The sequence below is a fragment of the Cupressus sempervirens genome, chromosome 4 (genome assembly GCF_028749045.1).
Source record: "Cupressus sempervirens isolate cs-2001-9-10 chromosome 4, ASM2874904v1, whole genome shotgun sequence".
In the NCBI taxonomy this organism is placed as follows: domain Eukaryota; kingdom Viridiplantae; phylum Streptophyta; class Pinopsida; order Cupressales; family Cupressaceae; genus Cupressus; species Cupressus sempervirens.
In genome coordinates, this window is record NC_143121.1 from 231050197 (window position 1) to 231067987 (window position 17791).

Here is a 17791-nt window from a genome sequence, read left to right on the forward strand (position 1 = left end):
AATCAGCTCTGTTGATCATCCATGTTTTCCTACCATTAAAGATGATGAGAGTAAGATCAAATGATTGGAAGAATGTAGATATGAATTCATAGTATTACCCCAAGTATTGATAACAAAGTTTAAGGAGGAATAAAATTTTGAAATGGACTCATTCCAAAGGTTGTTGAACAAAGTGATTATTTTGGAAATAAAATTTACAAAGTTTATAATAGATGACAAATTTACTTGAGGAGACAAATGGGTTAATTTTTAAGCCTTTGCTCCACCACTCTCAAAATTTGTATCACCTACACATGCTCAAATTTCCAAGTGGATGGAAGTTTATTTGAAAGTCGCCAAATATGTGCTTAAAGATGTAGTAGCCACTAGAGACGAAGAATTCAAAGAGGTTTGAAATAACTTTCATATTTTTACTTGTTATTTTGTTATGCTTTTAGTTTTTTTTTGTTACATTACAAATTAGTCTAAAGCTATGTTGTACCTTTTCATTTTTATGAGAAAAGGTACCAAGACCCTATTGACATTATGGTCAGGTTTCTTCATTAGTGACTCACACTTACTGAAATCATTAGCAGCTATCAAGCTTATCTTGTAGTTTATAGTTTTAACTGATTAATTCAGGCTCTACCAAGTTCTATAATCACTATCAACTTCTAGAATCATTATTTAGTTCAAACTAAGAATTATCTACCAAGTTGATGAGCATCAATGCAAATTGAGCTTCATAGTATTTACTAAGTTGCACAGTGCAAACTGTCATCTCTAGTGTTTGCTAAGTTAATAACATTAGTGATGTGAATCAAATGTTTACCAAGCCATGAAGTGTCAACCAAGTTATTTAGTTTATACCAAGCTCATAGTGTAAGTGTTTACTAAGTCTTGTAGCATCAACCAAGTGATTTAGTTTATAGGTCAAGTTTTGTAGTGTTCATCGAATCACCAGTGCTAACCGAGTTTAGATTACTTGGAAGTGATTAGTATGAATTGAGCTTCCACATGATGACATTGACCATTGATAGTGGTTTAATGAGTATCAGAACCTCATTGAGTTTGTCTTCAAAACTTGAGTACCAATAGTTGAGCCAACTTTGTGTATTTTGGTGAAGCTTATATTGTAACCAAGTTTGATGAATTATTATTTAGATTGGTATATATGTAATGCATTTTATCAGATCCAAACAAGATATAGAAGAACATATAGTGATAATTAAGAAGGCTACAAGAAATATAAGGAGTAGAAAAGATCTACCTATCATAATAAGGTAACCATTACACTCCAAAGGAATCTCAACTAGCAAATCTAAGTTGTAGATCAGAGATTAGCCACTATTTTATCATAATAGGTGGAATAGTTAAATCCTTTCGCAAGGTAGACTTAACAATCTTTTGCAAATCTCTTTAATGAGTGCATACTTCATTGTATGTTTTGTAAATCCTTTAGCAAGGTGGACCTAACAGTCCTTATTACTCCTAATAGGGAAGATCATCAAAAGTGATCAATTGTAAGCCTTAACCATCCAACTTTATACTACAATATTAAAGCTTGTGGGTATCATCCCCACCCTAGTTTTACTTTTTATTTTGAAGGTTGCTAGGTCACCATATCTCATTTCAAAGTTTTATGAATGTTTTAATGCTTTTAGTTTTTCATACATGCAATTAGATTAGAATATTTATGACAGGTTAATTGGTAAAATAAGAATAAGTTTTATTGGTTCCTAATTCACCCATCCCCTCTCAGTAACCTAGCCTATCCTATATTTCCAACAATTGGTATCAGAGATTTGTGGTTCTCAAAGAAGAAGTTTAACACCTTGAGTGAAGATTAGAGGCAATGGAGGTATTTATGCTAGACAAGGCTATTGACAATGAAAAGGTGGATTTTGAATTGGCTATTTGGAAACTTAAGAAAGTAAAGGAGAAACTCTCTCAATATTTGAAAATAAGAAAAGATCTTGTAGTATAAATGAATGACAAACTCTACATTGAAGAAATAATTGAAGATATCTATTGAGAAAAAAAATTAGATGAAGCTAATGAGGCAATTAGAGATCTATTAGAAAAGAACTATAATCGTCAAGAAGTTAGAAAACTTAAAAGAGAACAAGAAATTTAGTTAGTAAGATTGTGTGAAGTCATGGAAGAAATAGACAAAATCGATTACCCGCATTCATCAATTCAATCAACTTCACTCCTAGACCAATGGTCTATTTTGTTTAAAAATTTATGGTGCCATTTTAAAACCATTGCAACCATTTGATGCTATTAAAACATGCTATTAAAAGGTGGTCAGTGGGAGTTGAAATCCCGACTATCACTCTCCTAAAATGGTGGGCAACTATTGCACCATTGACCCCTTATAAGTAATATGTAGGAGTCGTTTTATTTGACCATGGCTAGGCTACCCAACCTTAACTAAATAAAGTTATTATTAAAAATAAGCCTATAATTTTAAGAATAAAATCATAACCAAAAATGATAAAGGGGTTAAGTATGAGGATGAAATTTGTTAAATAGTTTTTTTGGAGGCTTTGTAATTATTATTTGGTTAATTGGTTTTGAACCAAATAAGGAAATTATCTTGTATAAAAAGGGGATATTCCTTTGTAAAGAGGTAAGAAAACCTTGAGTGGAACAAGGGAGACTTGGAGAAAATTCTTGTGTATTCTCATTCATCGTAAAAGCTCTTGGAGAGTTTAATTTTACTCTTAGAAAAGGGTTTGGAGGGAGAAATATTGAAAGATAAAAACTTAGTTTCTTCTTTGTGAGAATTTTTCATGACTATAAAGTTGATTATAAAGGCCTAATGCCCATTGAGAGTGGGTTGCACTTTTATTGCTTAGCATTATAAAAGGTGGCAAAGAAGCTAGGGATAAACATATTGCTAGCAAGTTCTTACCATTGCAATGTGGAAGTGGGAAGAAGATTGTAACTCCATGGAAGATCATGGTGATATATGAGTTTTGCATCATAGTAATGGCATTGATCTTGCAAATTTGCAAATCAAGAGACGCAGCCAATGTCTGGTGAACTCTGAAATCAAATCCTTTGTCTCTTTTTCTTTCTTATGCATTATTTGTTTACTTAGTTTTTTTTTACATTTCTAAGTATTATCTACTTAGTTCACAAGAAATGTTAGTTATGATCTTTATATTAAATCTGTATCCTAGTGAATCTTAAAATTCTAAGTGATTCATAACAAGGAGTTTATAGATCACTACTTGAGTTACATTAAAAGGAAATAAGCCTAAGATGATTGGTATATCTAAGGGCAAGGAAGGAATTACAATGGTGCAAACTATAGATAATATAAATCCTATTCTTGTAGCAACTTAGTTAACACATGATTCCATATTTAATCAAGGTCAAATTAGACATATGCAAGAATTGATCAAAGAATTCCAAAGAAGATAAATTAAAATAAATTAAATTATTAACAAAATGTATGTGACAAAAAGGAAATATATTGAATTATTAATAAAATTTACAAAGTTTCTAATAGATGTTAAAATTACCTGAGGGAAGAAATAGGTTAATTTTTAAGTCCTTCCTCCACCAATCTTTAAAAAATTCTAGCCTCCACATGCTCAAAATTCCAAGTGGATTGAGGTTTATTTGGAAGTCTTGAAGATGTGTATAAAGATGTAGCAGCCACTAGAGATGAAGAAGTCAAAGAGGTTTGAAATACCTTTAACGTTTTTACTTATTATTTTGTTATTCTTTTAGTTATTAGTTTGTTACATTATGAAGGAGTCTGAAGCTATGCTACACCTTTTCAAAAGGTACCAAGACCTCTATTTAATAATCTAAAGTTTTAAAGACAAAAAAAATAAAAAAGATAATATAGTTTATAATACAACACAACATGTTTCTTTATAGAAAAAACATTATGAAATGATATTCAATTTTATGCAATTACTTGCTTATATATGCAACTGAACTATTCTTTTGTATTTCCTTATTAAACAAGTTAACACAATGATGCTTTATTTACATCTATAATGGCATGTGGTTTTTTAATTTTTCATGTTCTTTATTGTCCCTTTGGATTATGCTATTATTTTAATATTTTAAAGTAATGCATGATCTTGATTAAATTATATATTCTCATAACATTATGGTATCTATCTTATTGGTTTCCTTTGGTTGGAGTTAAATTCATTTAGAGTAAGGATTGCAATTATATCTTCTATGTCCAATGGTTCATAAGATGCATACTATCTCTAAAGGTTTGATGATAAGATTACATGGGGGTTGACTCTATTATGCCTAGTTGGATTAATGACTAATCTTTTCATACTTCTCACAAGTTGATATATACAGTTGTAAATATGTGAAGTTTTATCCACAATTATTGCGTAATTTCACTTTCAATATTTTATTTACATTCAAAGAATCCACAAAGTTGATTTATCATTGAGAATAAAATTTCCCACTCAAGAGCATCAATTATAAAGTTTGCATGAATAATCCTTAAATTTATCTCAAGAAACATAAATATAGGCACAACCACCTAGGTTTCACAAAACCTAAATTGTGCAAATTGAATAATTGTGATTTAGTCTTCATTGTTGGCCAAGATTATTTTGGGATCCCCAAAATTCAGTAGGAAAGTCTTGTAGGAATTCAACCAATAATTTTGAGAACCAATATAATGTATAGAAATTAAGTGGACCAAATAATAACTAAGCTCAGTGCTACATTATTACTTTCTTGGGTCATGTTGTTTACTTTTGTCTTTCTATCTTATTTTTCTTTATGACTCCTTGGATTTAGCGAGATTTGGTTAAATTTACTTGATAAGTATTCTAGGAAATTTTAACTCTACATGACCATCAAAGATAGAGGACCCTTTCACTTGCACCTAGCACCAAATTAATTGGGTCAGCTACTAGATTATTGCTCTCTTGGGCCATATAGATTCCTTTCCTCTTTCCATCTTCTTTTCTTTATGTGACTTTTTGGATGTTGTGATTCTATTGACCTAAGTTTTGTCTCAAAAAGTAGATTTAGAAGCCCCTTACAAGCCAAGGATTCTAGATGTCAAACTCTAGAGTGGTGTGAAGTATTGTCAAATAAGAGTTTCTATTAAAAATATAGCAATTATGGAGAGAATATTCCCAATAAAATTAAAAGAGTACAAGTCATCCAAGAAAAAGAACATTATAGGTTTAGAATTTGTACATTACATGAAGCTTGTAAGATTCTGCCATAAATATTACAAAAATTATTCATTGCAAATAGAAAGACAATTCTACATGGTGAGATTTTGTTAAATTAAAATTAGATAAAAATTTCCTTCAACCATTTGTCCTTTCTTTTTTAATTATCTTGTTAGTTTGACATTTTTTTCTACTTTAGGACTGATTTTTTTCTACATGACCATATCAATTAAATTAAAATTATACGGATTTTTGCTTCAACTATTCCTACTTATTTTTTATAGTCTTGTTGGTTTAATTTTTTTTCTAGTTTAGGAGTGATTTTCTTACTTTATAGTTAAGTATTGTTGGATTATCGATATAATTTTAATGCAATTTTATAGCGTAACAATATTTACAAAAAGAATAATAATTCATTAAAAAAATTATTGATTATATATTTAGTGAATTTAGTATCAAATCAGTGTCCAATAGTATAATCAGGAGGTTGGGATCTTAGAATGAAGGAATATTTGGTAGTCTCACTTCCTGCTAAAAATTAAATTCTTTTGGTAGTATATTATGCATAATAGCATCCTCGTAATTGATAAACTTAAAAGGCATGGCTTTAAATTGGGAAACCAATGTAGTTTATGTAGGATGCAAATACTATTTCCCACCTAATTCATTTTTCCTATTTTCTAAGAATAGGCACAAACTATTTAGTCAGTTGGGGATCTTTGGGGTTCTAAATAGGAATGCTTATCAATTTATCTTTGGTTCAAGATGTCCCTCTGATCATCCCCTTATCAAATCAAAACGGAAAGCCATCCACCCCTATGTTTTCTAGAACATATGGAAAGAGAGAAACAATTAAATATTCAAAGAGAAATTATCCCCTCCTAAGGTGGTATCCCAGATAATGATGGGCCAAATTAAGGAATGTTCTCTAGTCTAGAAATGCAAATTACCTCCTCACCCCCCTCACCCCCAATCAATGGAAACTAAAATTTTATGTCTGAAGAAGGAGTGAAGGGGTTACAAGTGGGGGAGTATCTAGGATGAACAAATATTTTTCACTAAGGGATACTTGGAGAAATCTAGGAAAGTATCCAGCAATAAAGCTAAAGCGATGGGTATATTTTCTAGGGTTTGGACATAGCTTGCAACACTAAAATTTAACATTTGATAATTGAGGAAGATTCTTTATTAGCTATTGAGCCCATGAAATGTGTTAATCCAATGATTTGGCATGCCACATCCATCATAAGTGATGCACAAACATGTTTAAGTAGATTTATGGAATTTACAATACAAGATGTATATAGGGAAGAAAATTAGGTGACAAACAACTTGGTAGGGTATGGACATGAATTCTTTAATCACCATGTTTGGGAAAAAGAGTAGGATCTTCTAGTGGTGACTAGATTTCTAATGTAAAAAATCTTGTGATGTGGATCCTAATCAAACTCAGAGGTTTATTTAGTGTGGCTTCCCCCCAAATTATTTATATTAGGGTTTGGGGGAAGCACCTTCAAGATGGGGTCAAGGGCCAATGCCACAACAAGATGGGATCAAGGGGAAACACGCCCACAAGATTTTTCGAGGGTAGTGACCCTAAAGCAAAAAATGATCTTATGTTGTAAAATGCATTGGCTACTATTTTTCTATTGTACAACTTATTCTAGCCCTAATTTTTTAAGTGGAAAATATTATATAAAATGGCTTAGGGTTAGGGATTACATAGTGTATGGTGATATTGTAGCTAGTTGTGGTGGTATTGAGCTATAAGGGATTGTGGATTGTAATCACTAGATAATAATAATAATGTTTTACTTTATGTTAGTAGATGTAGCCCAAGGATTGGGTGAACTACATTAAATCTTTGTGTCTTGTGTTCTCTTCTATGCAATATTTGCATGTAACTTTTATTTCCATCTATGGTTAATCCTAACAAAAGGAAACCCTTTGAAATTAATTATCAATATATCAATTAAAAAATATATGACTAACTTTGTCATTATTGTGCTATAACTAATGGTGGATTTAGTGAGGGTAAGTTCTAATTTAAATGGATGGTGGCTTTTGGCATAAGGATGCTAATTTTGGGAGAGGATTCAATGATGATGGGTTTAATTGGGGTTTCTTATTTGTTAAGTTCATTAATCGTGACTCTTTATGGGAAGAAAGGGCCCTTTATCCAATACAAGATTGGGGATGTTTTTTCATAGTACCAAAGGACAAGACATTCCAATTTATATTAATGGCTTCTTTATGGGTGCACTACGAAAGGGTGATGAGATGGATGTCATGGAATAAAATTTATTCTGACCCAATATATGGTAATCTTAAGCCTTTTTGAAACATTATAGGCCTCTATTTGTGTTGTTAGGAGAAAAGGGCTCATCTCCAGTTGTTCTACATAGATTTTTTAAGTTTGTGGTTGGTGAGGCACTAGAGATAAAAGAGGGTAGGGGGGTAATCTAGTTGTAGATCTTGGGTAAGAAGAAACTATAGAAAGTACTAATGCTCAGATTGAGCAACCTAGAATTGAAGAGGTAGTCGAGAAAGACAAGGAGGTGTGAAAGTATCTAAAGGAAAGTGGACTAATTCTATTTATGGAGAGTATTGAAAAGCATGGTGATCTTACATAAGATCTAAATGTTAATGCTACTAGTCTAGCTGTGAAAGAAAAAAGATAGAGAAAGCAATCGAGGGTTGTAGATGAGACAAGTTTACACAAATTATTTTAACCTAATGAAGCTCATGTTCATTTTTGAGGGAGATTTTCTTGTGAAAAGTTACTTGAACCATGGGACAAGGTCTCCTATGTTATCATGAGATACATAACAATGGAAGACATAGTCAAGGTTTGTTACTATTACCATTTCCCCATCCTTAACCACTATATGAATAGGGGATGTATCTCCTTTCCTTACTTGTTATTACATTAAATAGAATACTATGTGTGAACTATTGGTAAGAAGAGAGACAAGGATTAAAAACTACACAGTCTATCATTAAACCTTAACTATTTTCCTATACAAAGTTTACAAAGGCCTTTATCTATAGATCCAGAGCCCAAGCCCTTTTCCTCTCAATATCTCAAAGGTTGTCCAAACTTCATCCCCATTTACCAAAACCCAAGTTGATAGGGAGCCTTTTACTACCATAAGAAAGATCAAAATAGAAAAAGTTTAGGTCCTTTATGTTGAAAGAATTGGAACTACAGCTAGGAAAGGCTCTAAAAGGTTGAGCAAAAGATAGAGAGAAAAGAAACCCAAGTAACCACCCTTAGTAAGGAAAAACTTGATAATTATGAGTCTACTAACAATTCTAGAAAAAAAAATTGGCCCTAGACCTAAAAGGAAAGAAACTAAGAGGAACTATGATGAATAGGAGGAGGATGAGATAGGTAGTGAAGGGAAGGATGAGGAGGTAATGGAAGAGGAATTGGATAGCCCTATCCCTTCCCAAGTGTCTGATACTTTTAAAACTAAAGCCAATACTCTAGATTCTAGAAAAGAAGGGGATTATGGGCAAGTAGCACATGGTTACTTCATTGGCTAGAATGGTGAATTTGAGTAGCCAAACTCAAGTGTGGGTTCCAGGGTGAGGTGATAAATAGAAAGATGGGAATACAATAGGAAGTGATATCTAGAAGGAAGGATGTGCCATGGAGAAACTTGATAAATTGTAGGGTAACCCAAACATTGCCAACTTGAAGGAGTCCATTGCTAGCCAAATCAAGAAGAATAGGGACCTAGCGGATAAATTTAACAGGGTTGCTAGATTTTCTATGTGGGTGATGCTTTTGGTAGTAGCCACCCTTCACCTATTGTAGGTAGCCAAGGAGGACACTACTGATGACAAGGACATGGAGACAATTTGTTCATTGTATCGTTTCCTAGTATATGATTGGTTGTGCCTACTTCTAGAAAACCCAAGGAACTAGAGCAAGAAGAGTTAGCTACTACTTTTGTGCTTTCTTTTTTACTTTTTCTATGATAGCTAGTTTCTTGTTAGCCTAGGAGGATTTTTATGTCGATATTTACTAGACTTGTTTACTATCCACTAAGGTTTATTGCACAAGTTTTATGTATAATAATGATAATTTTGTAGTGATTAGTAGTAGTAAGTATAGAAACATCTTAGTTTGGGGGTTTTGGATATTAAGGAAGGGGTTTGGTTAATTAGATAGTGATGAATTTCGGCTGATTTTCAGCTTTTCTTTTTTAAGTACTACTCTGAGTTAACCCCCATTTTGACTGCTTTTTAATATCAAAAATAAAGACACAAAATATCATCATATTCTATGCATAAAAAATAAATGACTAAAATGTTAAAAACTATTGTATAAATAAGTAGTAGATAGGGCAAGGTTAAGCAGCATATCCATTGATTACGCAATTAGAAACCGATGAAGACTAGGAGAAGAAGCGATGATCCAAAAGTTATGAATCAGAACTAGAACAATCTGCATGCCAATCATACCAATCACCATAAAACCAACACTTAACTCATAGTCGCTGCATTGGAATTATCATGTTTAATAACACATCTATATCGATAGAGCTAAACTACTGTAATAAATACACACTCATTGTAAATCCTATAATTGCATTGTGCGTAAAGGATTATGGCGAATAAGCTAAGTCATTTATACACTTGGTGTATTAATCGACGAGTTATTCTACAATAATGTATGGAAGAATAACTCGCTGTTAATCTATGTAAAATCCCAAGATTAACTTGTACCACTCACTCTTTGAAATGCGAGCAGCAGCTAAGAATAACTTCCAAACTTCTATACCCACAAAATAATGTCCATGAAGAAATATAAAATATCTTACTAATTTAAATGCCACATTTATGAGGATTTTAAGCATCAAGAGTGCTTGTGTGGATGCTAAAAAGTAATATACCAAATTAGTAGAACGGTTATAGAATGTTCTCACAGAACTAGAAAGAAAACCTTACTGAAATGTTCAAACCAAGATGCTCTAATTCACAAAAGAGTGATGGAGCCTTCAAATTATAGCCAGTGCCAAGTCACATATAAGTCCATAAAGAAATTGCAAATATCGGGGTCGTTTTCCACCCAGTTATCAACGCATCTCCACTGGCCTCAAGACTATGATACTCTTCATTGGGAAATTCTTTCAGCAATAATCTTGCCTGATACCAAGCTTGATGACTGAAGCTCATCTCCCTCAATCTCTTGCGTTTAAAGAAGGATCTCCACACATCAAGTTTAACATGTTGAATTCTTCTTTCGGCCCCCTCACAAGATATCACGTTCCTGATCTGGCTTCCACAGAACATTTCCTCAAAATTAACCCTCATAGGATCATTTATGTCTGCCATGATCACATCGAGGGCGTCAAAACAAGCGCTGCAGTGGAAAAGAACATCAACGAACCGCTTATCAAAAGATACAAAATTATCATCTGCCTCAATATCTAAATTCACCGTTATCTTTGGCTTTAAATGCTTTATAATATCCACAACACTATCTAGAAGACTTTCATTATGCAACCGCCTATGGAAGACAGCATAAGCGAACACTGCAACAGCCTCATCAAGTTTAACATTAAACATGTAGGATTCAAACAACAGTAGCAACACAAAAGAAAAAGAAAAATGATAATATTCAAAACAAGGAAGGCTCTGTTTCACTACAGAGAAAAAAAACTGATATATTATTCCACCTACAAATTGCTATTCAGCCAATACATTTATTCAAATAAAAATTGTTAAAAGTAATCCCTAACACATAGATCAAAATATAGATCAGGAGTTCTGACAGTAGTTTTAGCATTATTCCATGCCTATGATTAAGGATGGGAGAAGAAGTAACTAAGACTAGACAAAAATGCATCCAAAAATATCATCTAATGCATGCCATATGTACAGCATGCTTCTTGTTTAAACTACTCCTAAACTGAAGTATTCTAAAAATTATTTATAGAATGGTGGAAATGGAGCAGTGGAGCTGGAGTTTGAAGTGAAGATCTTAGCATCAATCTTCATACTCCCCCTTGATGCTGAGAGGACTCACAATCTGATCTCTGAGTACCAAAAACTGATCTTTTGTAACTGCCTTTGTGAAGATGTCTGCAATTTGCTCCTTTGTGCTGATGTACTTCAACTCAATTGCTTTATTTTGTACCAAATCTCTAATAAAATGTTGTTTAAGATCAAAGTGTTTGGTCCTGCAATGATGAACCGGATTCTTGGCCAATTTAATGGCACTTATGTTGTCACAAAAAATCACAGTAGGCTGAACCTGTATCTCTCCAATTTCTTCAAGAAGCTTTCTAAGCCATAAAGCTTGTGTGTTAGCTGAAGTGACCGCAACATATTCCGCTTCTGTAGAAGAGAGAGCAACCATACTTTGCTTCTTTGAACTCCATGTAATTAAACCGGAACCCAAAGAAAAAAAATTACCAGATGTAGATTTTCGGTCATCCAAACAACCTCCCCAATCTGAATCACTAAAGCCAACAAGCTCAAACTTATTAGAAGAATAGTGAATGCCAAAATCTACCGTGCTTTTCACATACCTCAAAATTCTCTTGGCTGCCTTCATATGTTCCTCTGATGGATTTTTCATATACCTTGAAACCAATGAAACTAAATAAGCAATATCAAGCCTTGTGTGAGTTAAAAACATCAAACTCCCCACAATGCTTCTGTATAATGTTTCATCAACAATTTTAGCACCATCATCTCTACATAATGTAACTCCATGAGCAATTGGAGTGGAAAGAGGTTTACAATCAGCCATATCAAATTTTCTCAACATATCTTTTGCATACTTTTCTTGACAAATAAAAATTTCATCTTTACCTTGATAAACCTCCATGCCAAGAAAGTACTTCATGAGACCTAAAACTTTCATCTCAAACTCATTCATCATAGCAACTTTAAATTCATCTTTCATCTTTGAACTACTACCCATATATAAAAAATCATCAGCATACAAACTCACAATGAGAATATCATTACCTTCTTGTTTGTAGTAAAGGATAAGTTCACTCTTACTTCTTTGAAAGCCATTCTGCTAAAAATATCCATCAATTCTTGCATACCATGCACGTGGTGCTTGCTTGAGACCATACAAAGCCTTCTTCAACTTGTAGACATAATCTTCTTTTCCTTGAATCTCAAAAATTTGTGGTTGTCCCACATATACCTCTTCTTCTAAGTACCCATTCAAGAAAGCACTTTTCACATCCATGTGATGAATACTCCATTTCTTTTGAGCTGCAAGAGAGATTAGCATCCTAATAGTTTCTTGTCTTGCTACTGGTGCAAAATTTTTTTCATAATCAATGCCATACCTTTGAGTGAAACCTTTAGCAACCAATCTTGCCTTGTGTCTTTCAACACTCCCATCACTATTATACTTGGTCTTATAGACCCATTTTGTCCCAATCTTCTTCTTCTTATGTGGAAGATCTAAAAGCTCCCATGTTTCATTCCTATCAATGGAATCCATCTCTTCATTCATTGCTTGCATCCAAACCTCATTAGCACATGCATCTTCAAAACATGATGGCTCAAAATCAGCTTTAGCAAGTAATGCAAAATTTACTGTCTCACCTATTGGATCTTCTTCATGTGCTTGATTTTGACACCTCTCATAAATATCACTCAATCTTCTTACCTTCTTTGGAGGACTAGAGGATGGACTTTCTCTTGGTATTGGTGAGGGGTTTTTTGGTGGGCTTGGTGATCTTGAAATAGAACCATTAGCTGGCTGCTCATTATCATTATCAGCAATATCATCATCATCCAAAACTGATTTTGGCTTTCCAACATGTTGTTTTTGATGACCATAAACTCCCCCTTCATCAAAAATCACATCTCTTGAAACAACAATCTTATTAGTAATAGGATTGAATAATCTATAAGCTTTCCTTTCTTCACTATAGCCCACAAAAATGCATGATTCACTTTTAGCATCTAGCTTTTGCCTATTCTGATCAGGGATGTGAACATAAGCCAAACAACCAAAAACTTTAAAATGATTTACATTGGGCTTTTTCTCATACCATGCCTCATATGGAGTCATCTTGTGGAGGGCACTTGTAGGACTCCTGTTGAGAATATATACGGCTGTAGCAACTGACTCAGCCCAATAAGAATTGTTCAAACCCTTGGTTTGTAACATGCTCCTTGCCATTTCTACCACTGTACGATTCTTCCTTTCAGCCACTCCATTCTGTTGGGGTGTGTATGCAGTTGTGAGTTGTCTTTTGATGCCATTCATCTCACAAAAATTCTGAAAATTATTTGAGCAAAATTCTCCTCCTCGATCTGTTCTCAAACATCTTATTGTGTTCCCTTTCTCATTCTGTACACGAGCTTTAAACTTCTTGAATGTATCAAAGGCTTCATCTTTAGTCTTCAAAAAATATACCCAACACATGCGTGAGTAATCATCAATAAAAGTAATGAAATATGATGACTTATCCAAACTTTGTGTTTGCACTGGACCACAAATATCTGAATGAATAAGTTGAAGTGGGTATTGGGCCCGCCATGCATTGCCTTTTGGAAATGATTCCCTTGAATGTTTCTGTTTTGTACACCCTTCACAAATCTGTTTATGCTCTTCAACCTTAGGCAATCCAAGAACTAATGCATTTGATGTTAGATTCTTCAAACAATTGAAATTTAAATGGCCATACCTGAGATGCCACAACCAAATTTTATCCTCATAAGCCATATTGACAAGCTGATAATCATTTTGACCAAACGTCAAAAGAAACATCCTATTCTTTGTCATAGGAACAACTGTAATCATTTTATTTTTTTGATTCTTATCATAGATAGTACAGTGCATGTTCTCAAATACCACTTTATAATTCTTCTCACATAGCTGCCCAACACTCAATAAATTATGCTTTAACTTGGGAGTATAATAAATATCTTGAACACTTTTCATACCTTCCTTTGTCTGAACATCCATGGCTCCTTTGGCCGCAACATCCATAGTATTGTTATTACCAAGGGTACTATTGGATCTGTAACTATCATCAAGCTTTGAAAATATTTCTCTGTTGCCAGACATATGGTTAGAGCATCTAGAATCCAAATACCAAACATCATTCATAGTACTTTCACCTTTCCCATAACACAAAAATAAATTACCCGAGGAAGGATCCTCATCTTGTTGGGCATAATTTGCACTATTGTTACCTGATTTCAGTCTACACTCTCTCTCAAAATGTCCATACTTATTGCAATGATAGCATTGGATGTTCCTTTTATAAAATCTGCCTCTACCTCTGCCTCCTTGAGCACCTCCTCTTCCTCTAGATCCTCTTGAAAATTTCTGATTTTGGCCCCTTCCCGAGCCTTTGTTTTTGTTACTACTATTGCTAGCACCACCGTTCTTTGAAATTTGCAATTGGGAAGCAAAAGCCTTCTCATTAACACTGATAGATGTGTCCCTTATTCTATCCTCATGTGATATAAGAGATCCAACCAATTCATCATACTCCATGGTAGCTAAATTTTTGCTTTCTTCTATGGCAATTACTACAATATTCCATCTTGGGGTTAGAGATCTCAATACCTTTTGTATTATTTTCTCTTGAGCAATAGATTCACCCAAAGTGGCCATTTTATGAGTCACATCTTTCACTCTCACACAGAAATCTCCCACACTCTCTGTCTCCTTCATCTTCAAGTTCTCGTATTCTCTTTTCAAGGTTTGTAGCTTCACAACCTTGATCTGATCATTGCCATGGTAAGCATCTTTTAGATTCTTCCAGGCCTCTTTTGCTTTCTGTGCATTAGCAATTCGAGGAAACAAGCTCTTATCAAGAGCCATCTGAATGTGAAACAATGCCATTGCATTCTTCTTCTCAGCTTCTTTCTGTAATGTCCTGTCATTAGGTTGGAGAGTATTCCAATCTGCAGGCTCTTCATATCCAGATTCAACGATCTCCCAAAAATCTTTCCCAATCAAAAAAGTCTTCATCTTGATTGACCAATATTGGTAATCAACTCCATCAAACTCTGGGATTTGCAAAATGTTTTCCATGCTGCTGTCTTCCAAACACCTTCACCTCTAATACCAAATGTAGGATTCAAACAATAGTAGCAACACAAAAGAAAAAAAAAATGATAATATCCAAAACAAGGAAGGCTCTGTTTTACTGCAAAGAAAAAAAACTGATATATTATTCCACCTACAAATTGCTATTCAGCCAATACATTTATTCAAATAAAAATTGTTAAAAGTAATCCCTAACACATAGATCAAAATATAGATCAGGAGTTCTGACAGTAGTTTTAGCATTATTTCATGCCTATGATTAAGGATGGGAGAAGAAGTAACTAAGACTAGACAAAAATGCATCCAAAAATATCATCTAATGCATGCCATATGTACAACATGCTTCTTGTTTAAACTACTCCTAAACTGAAGTATTAGAAAAATTATTTATAGAATGGTGGAAATGGAGTAGTGGAGCTAGAGTTTGAAGTGAAGATCTCAACATCAATCTTCAAAATATAGATTCATGAATCTCGCCCATACATTTGATCTGCACTGTCCTGTAAGCAAATGGAATCTCCAAGGTCTGAGCGAGGTGGAAAAGTCTTCTCCCCGTATCTCTCGGATCATCTGCATCCATTCCAATTGTTGTGATCCTGAAAAGTTTGATCGGATAGGAAGAACGTTCTAAGGCAAGGCTCTCCAAAAGCACCGACCATTGACACCCATTTCGAATCTTCAGATCAATCACATGAATTCTACTTGATTTTCCTATGCTATCTAAGATTGCCTCCAGAGATGTTTAGTGGGCCATTTTCACATAAGACAGAGCCCTATTAAAATAAGCCAGCATGTGATTGAATTCGGCTTTATTATAACCACTGTTGAAATGATTGGCAAAATTGACGGATGGCTTTAGAGGATTGATTAACCCCAGGTGCACTTGGCGTTCTATTCTCTCCTGCAGCGCTAGGGAGAAATAAAAGGAGAGACTCTTAATAGGGTTTCCCCACTACGAAGACAAGTTGTGACAGTGTATGAGAAGCCTGACTGCTTGATCATATTGTTTCTAGCTTATGCACTCTGCAGATGTGAAAAGAAGATTAGCCAATTCAATCCCACGTTGGTCTTCATGATTTGCCAGAGCAGGAGAGACAAAGTAATTTGGATAGCTTTGTACGTACTAGGAGGCTGCGAGTTTCACTATTTCTTCTGACGACATAACTATGGCAGTTGTGGGTATTTCGCCGTTGAATTGAGGCTCCAGGACGGAATCATCAAACTGCCCTAACAATATACGCAGCACCGTTTCATACCGAGCTACTGTAGAGATCTCAGCCAAGGCTATCTTTGACCTGTGGACAATAAGAGTAGTAGTTTGTGTCTCTTAATCACTGTGGGATATCACAGAAATGGATGTAATCAATCATTTCCTCTATCAATCATGGTGCAGGATTCAGAGAATGGCTATTCTTTGAATCCATCCAAATACTAATTTACAATGTTTCGTTGAAAACAAAGGGTTAGGTGGAAACTACTGGGACAGATTTGGCCATTTCCACGCTGGTTAAAATAATACTTCAATGCCGAGAGGTTGTGCACTTCCCAAAATGACAGAGAAATAAGTTTTTTTTTTAAATATTGTAAAATTGTATTTTATATTATCTTGTGCTTGTATTCTTGTTAAAAGGGTGTTTTGGTCTGTTCTAGGAAATTAAATGGTTCTTAAAGATTTCATATGGATGAAGTTTGGCTTATTACCTATTATACAATTTTGATATTATATAAATTGAGCTTGACATCATTCTTCCTACAAATTTCATGGATTGGACCAATCATAATTCTTAACTTCTAATCGACGAGTACAATGTATATGTCAAACCATAACTAGCAGTCGCATGCTTTTTTTTTATCAATAATTCCATCTAAATACAATGAAATAAATGTTATAAATACCTTGTATCATTCATATCAAAGTACAATTTTTTAATTTTTTTATATCTAACCATTTCATAATTTACCTTGACTATATTTGTTTTGCATAGTAACAATCTAGCTTTGTTAAATGTAATATAAATCTTTGCATCTAAATTTTTTCATGACAATAAAAGTACTATGCAAACCTCATTTCAATTAACATAATCTATTTATGATTATTTTCCTAACATCCATACACAAATTTCAAAAAGTTATATTGAAATCAGTTATGAAAATGCAAACTACAAAGTCAATTAAGTCCATGAGGGAAACCATGTTGCAAGAAACATAATCTTTGTACAAATTTTGGAAATTTATTTTATAAATTTAATTTCATAGTCTGCGAATAGATTTTAACTCAACAAACTCACAAAAGCTTTTATTTTGAAAAAATCTTTAATTATTATTTGTATTAATTTAAGAAACTTCAAGAAAATAGAAAGAATCTATTATACAAGATATTTAAAATATCTAACCACCATATAGAAGTAATGTAGCTTAAGATTTTTAAAAAAATATTAATAGAAATAATATTTTGGTTTAATAAATATTTAAGAAGCCAAAAAAAAAGTGAATTAGAGAGGACAAATTTTTAATATTCATATAAAAATCAAATGAAAAATTGGCACATTTTTAAAAATGAATCTACACTTTTAAT